This window comes from Macrobrachium nipponense, chromosome 25 (genome assembly GCF_015104395.2).
Source record: "Macrobrachium nipponense isolate FS-2020 chromosome 25, ASM1510439v2, whole genome shotgun sequence".
In the NCBI taxonomy this organism is placed as follows: domain Eukaryota; kingdom Metazoa; phylum Arthropoda; class Malacostraca; order Decapoda; family Palaemonidae; genus Macrobrachium; species Macrobrachium nipponense.
The window spans coordinates 7,331,911-7,344,410 of NC_087214.1; the positions used below are offsets into that span (position 1 = coordinate 7,331,911).

General features: G+C 40.1%; 1 long non-coding RNA gene across 1 annotated transcript in view; it reads right to left on the minus strand.

Annotated features, from left to right (window-relative positions):
* LOC135199272 (uncharacterized) overlaps positions 1-12,500 on the minus strand; it is a 652,345-nt gene that overhangs the window by 553,187 nt on the left and 86,658 nt on the right. The gene's annotated exons all lie outside the window — the stretch shown is intronic.

Below are 12,500 nucleotides of genomic sequence, written 5' to 3' on the forward strand. Positions count from 1 at the left end.
AGATTAAACCAATTCACTTCTGGAAGGTGTTCTGGGGTGTAGGAGGACGGGGGTGGGGGGGAGGGGGGCTATGAGCAAGCACACACCAGTAGGATGATTCGAAATTCAATCTACTGCAGCCAGTGATAAACGTCTCCCGTTCCCATGGCTGTGTCCCAATGCAGATTGGCGTGACTTCGACTTCAACTACGGCTTACAAAACCGTGGCAAAAATGGAAATACTTAATTTCATAAAGTGACTAATACTCTAATTCAGTGCAAGTAACTACATTTCCCGTCACTGCACTCACGACTAGTGCAATGACCACTACTTCAATGAAGTTAAAGTCGGGATGGAAGACGAACGCAGTTGTCATGCGCATCGCACTACGGTATACTAGACTCACTCACCCCCCCCCCCTCTCTCTCTGAAACAAATACTGAGGTGGTCTCTCTCTCTCTCTCTCTCTCTCCTCTCTCATTATCACACACAGCTTGTCATTAAATAACGAGCGTCTGTCTGTCTGCTGTTCCATCCACGTGGTGTTGGCCGCACGCAGAGCAAGAGCCCGTGCAGCATATTTAAGGCCTTCTGGATCTATAAAACAAAAAGTCCACGTATATTTTTTCAGGCTGATGACTCGTTAGTCGACTGTTGAGGGTCGCAGATGGGACGAGGAAATGAATGACAGGATAAAAAAAAGAAAGAAAAATATATATACCGGCTATTCAGATGTGAAACCTAGACCTATGACGACAGACCATTTCATATATTTGTTGATTTACTTGTTCACGTGACGGGCTTTGGTATATCTATCTATCTATCTATCTATATAGATAGATATATATAGAGCAGTTATATAGTACGAATGTGAAAGGGTTGTGTAATATTTGGAGCCAGCCGCTTTCAGGGGCAACGGTTTAGTACTAAAAAGTCAAATATAAAAAGTTGAGGGAAAGTTCGGAGAGAGAGAGAGAGATGATCAATGTTAACATTATTTATTGCCAGGTTTTTCTTTAATTCTTTATTTTTTTTTATTTGCTCATTTGAATAAAAGCGCGAAAAAAATGTCCTCTTGAGTCCACTCATGAACTTTAACAACTAAGTCTCAAAATAATTTTTTTCTTTCTTTTTTGGTACTAATTCTACGGGGTTGTCGTTGTCTTCTTCATCGGGGTGTTCGGGTTCGACCTCATCACCTTCTCCTCCGCTGGACGGCCGGCTTCTCTTCATCGTCCCCTGGGTGTCTTGCTCGCTAATCTGCCGTAAGTAAGGTTGGCCATTCCTCTCGCAGTTTCTTTCACGACCTCTTCTCACAGGGCACGGCGCTCGTCTGTCTTCGCTCTCAGCTGACGCTGAAGGAGGGCCATATGGATATCCGGAAGCTCCTCGTATTGTTCTTGTTGCGTGCTGAAGGTCATGCAGACGTATCTTGCTATATATTGGAAGGAGACCGTCTTTCAAAACAAGTTCTTATTGAAAGATATTGCTGCATCAGCTGCAATTCAACTTGTAAATAGTCTTCTCGACGGTGTGCTAGGCTGCAACAGCGCGACCTTCAACGACGAGAAGTGTCTTGAAGGAAACTTCCTCCAACCAATAGCAGCAACGCATTGCGCCACCTACCAATGAAAACTCAGCTAGCTGTTGACCCTTGCTGACCACCACTATATATTAAGTAGATCCTGACAGCATCTACTACGGGTCGAACAAGGGGAAAGGCCCCGTGCCAACAAAAAGTGTTGGCTTAATACAACAACAACAACAACAGCATCTACAGTCTGCTCCGACCCACTGCCATGATCATGCTTGGATGATTACCGAGAGAAAACGTTTGGCCACTAATTCGACTTATATTTGACCTATTTGTTGATTATTTACTGTGATCAATTATTTTGTAAGCAATATCCCTGAAATTCACTCCTCCTGATGAATCATATCGGCGCAATACTCGCCAGTTGTAATAGTAGAGAGAAAGCAGTTATTAGGAAAATGATGAAGACTACTTACATTTTAAATGCAGCTGATGCAGTAATATCTTTCGATAATAATTATATAGTAATAATAATAATAATAATAATAATAATAATAATAATAATAATAATAATAATAATAAAACCTACGATGACTGAAATGCCAGAATGCGAGACATGGCGGGGAAGAGGTGAAGAAGTAGTACTATAGGCCTAGTGCTCCTCCTTTCGCCAGTGACCAAAAGACTTTCGATTTTCATATTCATTCCATTCTTGACCCTTCGTGCCCCATCCTAAGTCAATATATATGATCATATTAATTAATCCATTGTTATTTTTTTTTCATTCTAGGTTACGCGAGACAGAGAGAAAGAGATACTGAAACTTAACAGCTTTAAGATTCTTGCCATTACGCCCAAGGAGAGCAGCTTCTCTTGATATGCTTTAATCATCATTCAATGAAACTTAATTCTAATAATAATAATTATTTACTTATTTATGAAGCCTAAAACCGACATGACAGAACGCACGCCTGTGAAAGCACACAGCGGGACCAAAGGAGTAGTCCTCGACGCCCACCCAAAGCTTCCCTCTTTGTGCAACAAGAATCAACCCGCCCATCTTCCCTCTTTGTGCAACGAAAGCAACTAGAATCAATAAGCATCCACCTGTGATGCGATGCAAAGAATAGATAAGGTCACTCCGGAAGCCATGAATGAATGAACGTGATGTGCCCCCTCGCCCGTCATACGGCTTCGTGAGGAGCAAAGGCATTTTCCCAAATGTGTAGAATTTGCCTCGTGGCCTAGCTACATAAGGCAGGACAGGGCCAGTGGCACCTTCGGGGGAAAGCACTCGTCATCGGCCTAACGATTCACTTTGGAGCCTTCAGAATAATAATAATAATAATAATAATAATAATAATAATAATAATAATAATAATAATAATGATATTTAGCACTGTCATTCATACATTACTCGAACACACGGAGTACAAGAAAGAGTTGCCTGAGGTCCTACGAATGGCGATTCCTAAGCATCAATATTATAACCTGATGATTCAATGACAAAATTAGAGAGAGAGAGAGAGAGAACTTCACACATCTCGTGAGGTTTAATGGGGGATCCTTGTCTGAACCTAAATCAAGTCGAGATGTTCCAGGAATTCAGGCAAAATTTTTGTGGAAAACGTCAGCTCGGGTTCTTTGAAAATGTCTCTCTCTCTCTCTCTCTCTCTCTCTCTCTCTCTCTCTCTCTCTCTCTCTCAGACAGCTGTGAAATAAATCCTAGGTTTTGTATTTTTATTCACATTTCTTCCAATCAGCTCACTGTTGTAGGCCACAGATAAGACGGGGACGGGAGCGGAGAGAGAGAGACAATGAATTTAACGTATCTAAAAATACAACTTTAAAATAAAGTTAGTGCCCCTTGAACTACTTGTAGGTTATAGTAATAGTATATAAATAATTAATTGAAGATATATTCTTTAAATAAATACTTACGCGTACACCCGTGTACGTTTCTGTGTGCGAACGTGCACCCAGCAGCTGACTAGAGCAGTTGGAGGGGGGGGGGGGGGGGGGGGCAGGGGGCGTTAGCAGTTGGTAGTTTGGCAGGGTTGCCAGTTGGGCTACAAATCGCAAAAACAACAACAACAAAGTAGTTTGTAGGCTTACTCCCCGAGTAAAGGGTATTTTGTCTATAGGTCTAAAGAGACCCTATAATTATGGAGACACTCTTAAACCGTAGATGAGAGCTAAGAGGTTATCAAGTGTTTGTCTTTGTAAACGGGATTGTTCTCTCTCTCTCTCTCTCTCTCTCTCTCTCTCTCTCTCTCTGCTCAAAACCATCGTATCAGCGTTTGAATCCCAAGCCAGGGATACTTCCCTTAACGATCTAGTACATAAATTACTGTTTTTAAATAGCCAGTAATAATTTTGTAAGTAATATCACAATTAATATCTAGTGTTAAGAAAAAAAAATTTAAAGTCTAGTTAATAATAAAAAATATAAGTCCAGTAATTTGTAAATATTGTAACATTTTGTAATATTTTGTAATACCTTACTTATGTAAATGACATGTAATATTTTTCTAATAAAAGTTAAATAAAAGTGAGCCCCTATCGACTGTAGTTGTTAATTATGAGACTGGTTGTTGGTTCACGAGAGTTAAGTCTAGTAGGTGTGTACCTGTTTGTCTGAGGGAAATATCTTAGTTTTACAAAAATAGACGCCTATGAAAATTAGTATATCAGTCAAGTGCATATTAAACACTGGTCCCTGAATGAGCATAATAAAAACGGGCCCCTGAATGAGCATAATAAAAACAGGCCCCTGAATGAGCATAATAAACAGGCCCTGAATGAGCATAATAAAAACGGGCCCCCGAGTGAGCATAATAAAAAACGGGCCCCTGAGTGTGCATTATAAATAAAAACAGGCCACTAAGTGAGCTTAATAAAAAAAAAAACAAAACAGGCCCCTGAATGAGCATAATAAACACCAGCTCCTGAATAAGCATAATAAACATAAAGTAAATAAGATTTTAAAGAAGTCAAAAGTCGAAAGGGGAGATGACGTCATTTATGCAATACAAGAGAACATTTTCCTGATAACTAAAGTCTCTCACAAGTGGTCAGTCAGTACTACTCAACGAAAATGGCACTGGATTGATTAAGAGAGGCGGGAAGAGGGGGAGGAGGCATATCGAGTGTGTCAATGCATGTTGAGAAGTGGAAATCTATTATGTCAAAACCTACACAGACGAGAGAAGTTGATAATGTATAAATACGCATTTGATAGTGAAGAGGAAATGAGAAGAAAAGGTTGAATGTGCCAATTATAGTAACTACAACGAAACCCAAATTCAAAATTAAAATGGGTTCCTGGAAGCACCTCCGCGCCCTAGTATTAAGTCTACGCCACGAGATGATATGGGAGCACAATGAATCCGACGCCACTTAATCACAGGTAAATAGCCATCGATATAAATCTGAGACATCCTTCATAATAGCTTATGTTGATCACAAAACAAGACTCTCTCCAAGAGGACGCCGAGGAAACAGTAATGCCCCGGTTTATTTCAACCACCACCTCTAAGAGAGAGAGAGAGAGAGAGAGAGAGAGAGAGAGAGAGACTATGTACTTTCAGATGAAAACAGCAACTAGATCTGCTCCAATTGAGGCACCAATCGAACGAACACCGACCGAGTAGACAGTCGGAGTAGTCCTTGAACAAAAGAGAGTGAATGTCAGGCGAGGCAGCTTCACAGCCTGTGGAGCTCTCATCAATGAAGTAGTACAACTTGTAGATTAAGGGAAGTATCCCCATCACCATTTCGAGTCGGAAGGCGGGACTGGAGGGAGGAGGGACGAAGAAAAGGAAGTGACAGTAACAAATAAACAAAACAATAATCGTTTGCAAAGCGTATGACACGTGTGTGTGTGTGTGTGTGTGTGTGTGTGGTGCGTACAACAGAAGGAGCAACACTTGAATAGGCTCAAGTGACGACAGAAGATTGTCGCCAAGAATGAATGATGAATAGGCATTTACGGTGGTTGTTAAACTCTACTCTTATCTCTCTACTCTCCCTCTTCTATCTCTCTCCACCACACAACACACACCACCAACAACACACCACGAATGAATCATTAATAGCCAGACAACTTCATTTAAATTCCTCATAATTCTGGAAAACAGAGTAGGCCTATAGCGTTGCCAGCACGTGTCGTTAACCACCAATCTCTCTCTCTCTCTCCCTCTCTCGCACACTGAATATTAGTAGGAAATTGGATTGAATCTCGTCATAATAATAATAAAAAAACCGTATGCCTACAGTGTCAACACGTGAGTTGGACGCCGACACTTAGCGCATTGATCAACAAATATATAAATGAATGAATGATTGAATGAATGAATAAAAAAATAAATAATCATACCGTTTATGTTAATAAGGCAGGAAAACGCTTCGGCACGGAGGGTGAATTTATTCATATAATAGCCAAAAAAAAAAAAACCCGCAGAGAGAGAGAGAGAGAGAGAGAGAGAGAGAGAGAGAAAACTCAACCTAAGTAACCCTAGAATAGACGTGCTTTCGTGCAAGCAGTGATGGTTAAAGTGTGCGTGCGATTCACGTGCACTGCGGGCCACGAACGTGTATATAGGATTAACCTAAATAGTGAATAAATAACTGCTAAGCAATGGGTCTACTCTACTGGACTCGATATCGACATATTTGTCCCCCCCCCCCCTCCCCCCCCCCCCCCCCCCCCCCCCCCCCCCCCCCCCCACGCCCCCCCCCCCACCGAAAACCGAACCGCCACCAAGTCCTGACAACCACACACTGAGTATTACACAAATTTCGAATTTCTCTGTTGAATCTTTGCTGAAATTTCATGCTTGTGTAGGTTTTTGGTTTTTTGGAACACATTTTTCACCTGCATTTGATTGTCCCCCCCCCCCCCCAGTTGACCGCAAGCAAACGACAGTAGTCACACTCGGCTTTCGAAAACCTGACATGGAAAGGGCAATTGCTGGAATATGCGTGAAGCAGCTATCTATCACCACGGAGACAGACAGCTTATTATATGTAGGCTGTCGTTTCTTCACCATAAGAACCGCTCTAGAACTGACCAAGACCTTCTTCTCTTGGCCAATCATACAGAGAGAGAGAGAGAGAGAGAGAGAGAGAGAGAGACATGTTATAATTTGGCTGAGGGAAGGAAGGAAGGCAACTGGAATCCGGACAAACGGTGAAAGTTTTTATCGGCAACAACGCAAATTCGCAAATTCACCAATAACTGGAGCAGCGGGAATGCCACTTGCAGCCCACCAGGAGAAACTCCGGTTGCTGGAATGAAAGAACATGAATAAATAAATAAAAACGCTAAACTGTAACGAGGAGGAACGGAATCCAGATGGCACCGATACCTGTATAATAATAATAATAATAATAGGTGACATTGTTATATAGTATAATAATGCAGCTCTCTACAGCAATGTGCTGTTTACGCACCTTACTACTGAACTAAGAAATAGACAAATAAAGTGGAAATGCTTGACTCTCTTACTATTATAATAATTATTTACTGAAATACTTTCTCTTGGCAACTGCGGGGAATAATATCGTCTTCAGAAGATGATATTATCAAGAAAACGTCAGGAAAGGCTTCTTCGTCCTGAAACCAAGACTGAAAATACTGAAACACACACAACGCTACTCAGACAAGAGCAAGAAAAGATTAAACATTAAATTCTCATGTATCAACATCAGTGCAATTATACGATTTAATTCTCACACACACATACCGGTCGCAAGCACGGATGAGAGAAGAGAGAGTGAGAGAGAGAGAGATTAATGTAGTGACTTGAACATCGCTACCCCTCTCTGCCCAGGGTAGAACGATTATACCTATAAACCTACACAGCACGTGTACCAAAAATCGTGGATAGCTAGGTATGTCAAAGTGTGACTTCAATAACCATTTCTCATAATTATGCAACAGACATTTTCACACAAGTTCGTTTTTAATGGGATTTGAAAGTACTACACCGTTGAATAGTACTACCAACCTCCAGTTCCGTTTCAATCTTGTAGTACATTTTATAGTCCCTGAACAAAGATTGTACCTACTCCAGTCTCATTTGATTCCGAGCTCAACCTTTTCTATGCACACACACACAAATACATATACATATATATACATTAGAAAACTATTACGTCTACCGATCGTGGTATTTGATAACGGAGGATTTCTTTGAATCTAAGCAAAACCCCAGCGACATGTGTAGCTTGACGTTCTATTTAATCAAAGCACAAGAAACCATTCAAGGAATGAGAGAGAGAGAGAGAGAGAGAGAGAGAGAGAGAGAGAGAGAGAGAGAGAGAATCCCAAATAATTCTGCTCATGCCAGATGTACTGTACAAGACTCAGCTTTAGTCTACAGCCTACTATGGCAATCCAAAGTTTTGCATCGTAAGCATTATTATTATTATTATTATTATTAATCGAAAGAGGCGAACGTTCAGGTAACAAATCGAAATGCCATCCTCAAGAGAGGATCTGTTTTATAATTTCACTCATTATTTATACCTGTAAACAAAGCGCCCTTTTCCGCAACATGGTGTCGTATCAATAGATTCACCCTTATTATTATTACAACAACAGTTGTGTCCTTCGCTGTTGTGCACAACGATCACCGCCATATTCCTGCTCTTTATACTGCTGGATTGTGGATTGGTCCCCCCACCATCAGCGCCCCCCTCCCCCGCCCCTTCCCACCCTCAGTAACAGAGTAGGTAATACGCCATGACTTCCCTAGCACGTAGTACCTATTACTACTCTATAAAAGGCCTTCCTTCGTCTCCTCCTCCTCCTCCTCCCATCTTCTCGTTCCGAGTGTATCTTCTACTCTTTTCATTGACGTGCCGTCTTTCAATTTTCCAGAATATTCTGCTTCATCCATCCATCTTTTCACCCAACTTGACCCTTTCACCTTTTCATCTAATATCTCCCCCGCCCCCGGCCCCCCACACTTCGCAGTCACCCCTTCAGTTGTTCTCTAGCAACAGCAGGACTGACACAATTGTATACATTTATACATTCACATTCAACATTCGCACCTCGCTTCATTAATGAAAACTACTGCAGGATCTCCTTCGTTCTTAACCAACACCTTATGGCGGTTTCCGCTAAAAGTTTCTCTCTCCTCATCTTTTTAACCAACCCAGCTGCTGTTGCTGCGACCTTCCCTGCTTCGCCTATTCTGCGGCTCATCTCATCTTTTCTGTCATCCTCCTCCCATCACCCGTTCGATTTCATTCCCTTTCTCTGACATATTCCAGTTCGTACGGTAATTAGATAGCCACAAAAATGCAACACACCCCCTTCATTCACACCTACCTTTAGATCAAGTCAGTGTCTGTCGCTCTCCTGTCTTCTGCAGATTGTAGCACTGTGGCTGCCTTAGACCTTCCCACCCACGTATACTAGAAGGTCATATTATGGCCCTGTAAGTCTTGCGGTTCACACAATGACACATTTATTCCCCTCACACGTGATGACTTCGGAACCCTTCCCTCATCAGGGCTTGCATTTACCAAACCTTAAACTCCTTTAATAATGACTATTTTCACTACTACTACTACTACTACTACTGCTACTACTACTATCTAGTACCTAATGGATGCTTAATCCTTCAGTCACTTGTTGCCAGTCTTGGAAAGGATGATTCCCCTTTCCCTGATTACATGGTTCAGGGATTACGAGAAAATGGGGGTGCTGCTGTCTCACATAATCATCAACAGATTCTTCGTTGATTGATTTGAAATTACTGAGCCATTATGAAGTGTACCTTTGAAATGAGTATCAGTAATGAAGTTCAACTTCATTTTTCCTTCCCTTCATCATCACGTATATAGTAAATTTAACCCCATGCATACTCGGAAAAACCGTCCACAGCCTTCCTTCTCTCCAAAGCAAAGAAAGACCTCCCTCAGAACATCTTCAGGATTCCTCCATGTGTCAGAGTAAGTGAGGTTTGTTTCCTATACAGACGCCCCTTTTCAAATGACAGTGATATGCAACAGCTCTATTGTGTCATTCGCTCATTCATTGACGACCACAAGATTTGGAACACTTGTGAATACACTGAATGAGCTAACAAGCTCACTGGTCAAGAATGAAGTTCTTTAACATAATGAGACCAAGTACATCTTAGTCACAATGAATCAACACATCAATATTTACTATATACTACGCACCGCTTCACCGGTATAAAACAAAATGCACTTTCCTGCGAGACAAATGATTAGTAGTATCAGGTACTAGGCCATAAATATCCTTCATAAATGTCTGATGTCTGGCCCAGTTGTCCATCAAAACTTAAGGATAAAAGTGATTCCATTGCAAGTAGGAAGGGAGGCGCCAATTACATGCACCTCATTCTTGATTAGTACCTCTGTCATCAATCTCAATGTGTACGAACTAATATCAATTCATCCACTTGGAAATGTTATAGTATATATACGTATAGACGTAAGCGTAGTATTGCTCTCTCTCTCTCTCTCTCTCCTCTCTCTCTCTCTCTCTCTCTCTCTCTCTCTCTCTCTCGTGACGGCGCTAAATCATCTAAGGGTCTAACAGCTCTTGGATAATCTTACATCATAAGGTTCTTATTGCAATTAATTGGTCCCATTCTTCGACATAAAGACCCAATCACATCATAAAATATCTGGTGATAATAAAGAGGATTTATTTACGGTTCCTTCCATACTCTTCCCTATGGCACCTTCTGCCTTCCCCTCAATACTCTGAAGAAAAACGTCTCCTTAGTTCAGCTGACATTCTCTTGCTTCTTCCTCACTTGTAAACAAACAAAACAAAGGCTTCGTGATAAACGCAACATTCCCTCTTGGCATTTCGTGTCGAATAACCTCCCCCGATGTTGTTTTGGTGTCCAGTTATATTTCCCGAGCTCCGAAAATGCTTAATCTGGCAAAAATGATGACTATTCATTGGAATTAGAACCCTTTTAGCGGTGTTAATGCCATTTAATTAAGAGGATCAGCTGAAAATTATTATTTATTATTGACATGGAACGTCAAATGAACGTTTCGGTTTCATGAAGATGAGTATTATATGTTGGCAATAAATAATATTTGTATATCTAGGAAGAATATGTTTTTCATTTTCTTCTTCAAAAATTCATATGAAAGTGAATTCTTAGAACAACTATTCTCTCTCTCTCTCTCTCTCTCTCTCTCTCTCTCTCTCTCTTTGGGATCTTGGCTCATCCCATTCCCTAATTAGGGTCAGGAATCTCTCAGTGACTCTGTAAGAAACTAATTAGGGCTATCCATCTGATGCTTATGTTCCAAGAAATCACCCTCAGAGTGGGAGGTGAAAAATGAGAGTCAGATGAAAAGCATAATACTTCAGAAGACTTCAAACGGAAAGAAGAATCGTGTATTTGAGCAAATAAGTGAATAAGTGAACTGCATTTGTATTATTCAGGATGTAAAATATTATGAATGTATTGCACTTGACCTGGCTCTGACCTGTGATGTTATAATGGCGGGTCCACAATACAGTGAAATATGGCAAAAACTTGTGTTGGCAACTAATTTTACATTTGTTGCAAACATGCTGATAACATGTCAACAATAATAAGCCGGATTGTATTTTATACATATCACGGACATATTGCAAACATGTCAACAACCGTAAGTGGCAACTTATCATATACGTACATATCACAAACATCTTGAAAACATGTTCACGACCATAAGTGGCAATATATCATAGACATATCTCAAACATGTTGAAAACATGTCAATGACTGTAAGTAGCATCTTATCGTATACATATCATAAACATGTTCAAAACATGCCAATGGCCGTAAGTGGCATCACATCGCTCTACACAGATATCAAAACCCCGTTGACATAAGCACAACATACAATAACCATTTTTGTCACCAGCAAATAAATAAATAAATAAATAAATACACAAAGAGGAAAAAGAAATACAAGAAGCATCTGAGAAAACAAAATCCCATCAAGAAGCCTTCTTATGCAGGAATATAATTATTCCATCAACTTTTTAAAATAAAGCGAAAAGCTTTTAGTTTTATTTCAATTTTTTTCTTCATTTTAGTTGAGGAAAACGTCCTAGGAAATGAAATTCAAATCCTCTCCCTTGGAATCAGAGTCATTAACATGTTCTTTCTCTTCTTCCTATTTTGTTGCTGGAAAGATCATGATTTTATTCATAAGCTTCAATGTTGGAAGTTTAGTCTTTTATGGGACTAAATTGCAAAGAAAGGCTGGAATGGTTTGAATTACTATACACAAATAATAACTTGTAAAAATAACTGGGTTATTTTGAATTAAGAAAAATCATTGCTATAATATTTACAATACAAGAAAAATAATACATATTCATGTTTGCTTTTAACCGTCTAATTCCCTCCATGAATATGAAAGACAGAAATAAGTGTAGAGGAAAAACCCAAATTAAATTTCATCTATAACAAATGACCATCCATTAGTTACACTGAGTCCCTCTAATTACTTTACTGATCCTTGATGTCGTTATGTGAATCCCTTCAATGTCGAGTAATTCATATTTTTACTAATAATAAGTTATGTTGTGTTATGCTATTTGCCAGGACAAGAAATGCCATTAATATCTCTCTCTCTCTCTCTCTCTCTCTCTCTCTCTCTCTCTCTCTCTCTCTCACACACACAAGAAAAAGTCATAAACATTATCCATATCTTCAGAGTTGAATGGAAATGACTGTTTCCAAAATATGTTTAATTTCTCTGAACTGGCAGGAAATTGCATGTCACCTCCATTGGGTGATTCACAGCCTGTAATTAAGACTAAAGGACTTATAAAGAAAGACAGTTCTCTAATTACTGCATAAACGACCTGTATTTCTCCCTAATGCCTCTGTAACAACTAAACATCCAAATGTAATTCACAGCAACAGTCCATTAAGCCTTCCTTGAGCGAACTCATCATAAAAGAACTTCCAGAATTCC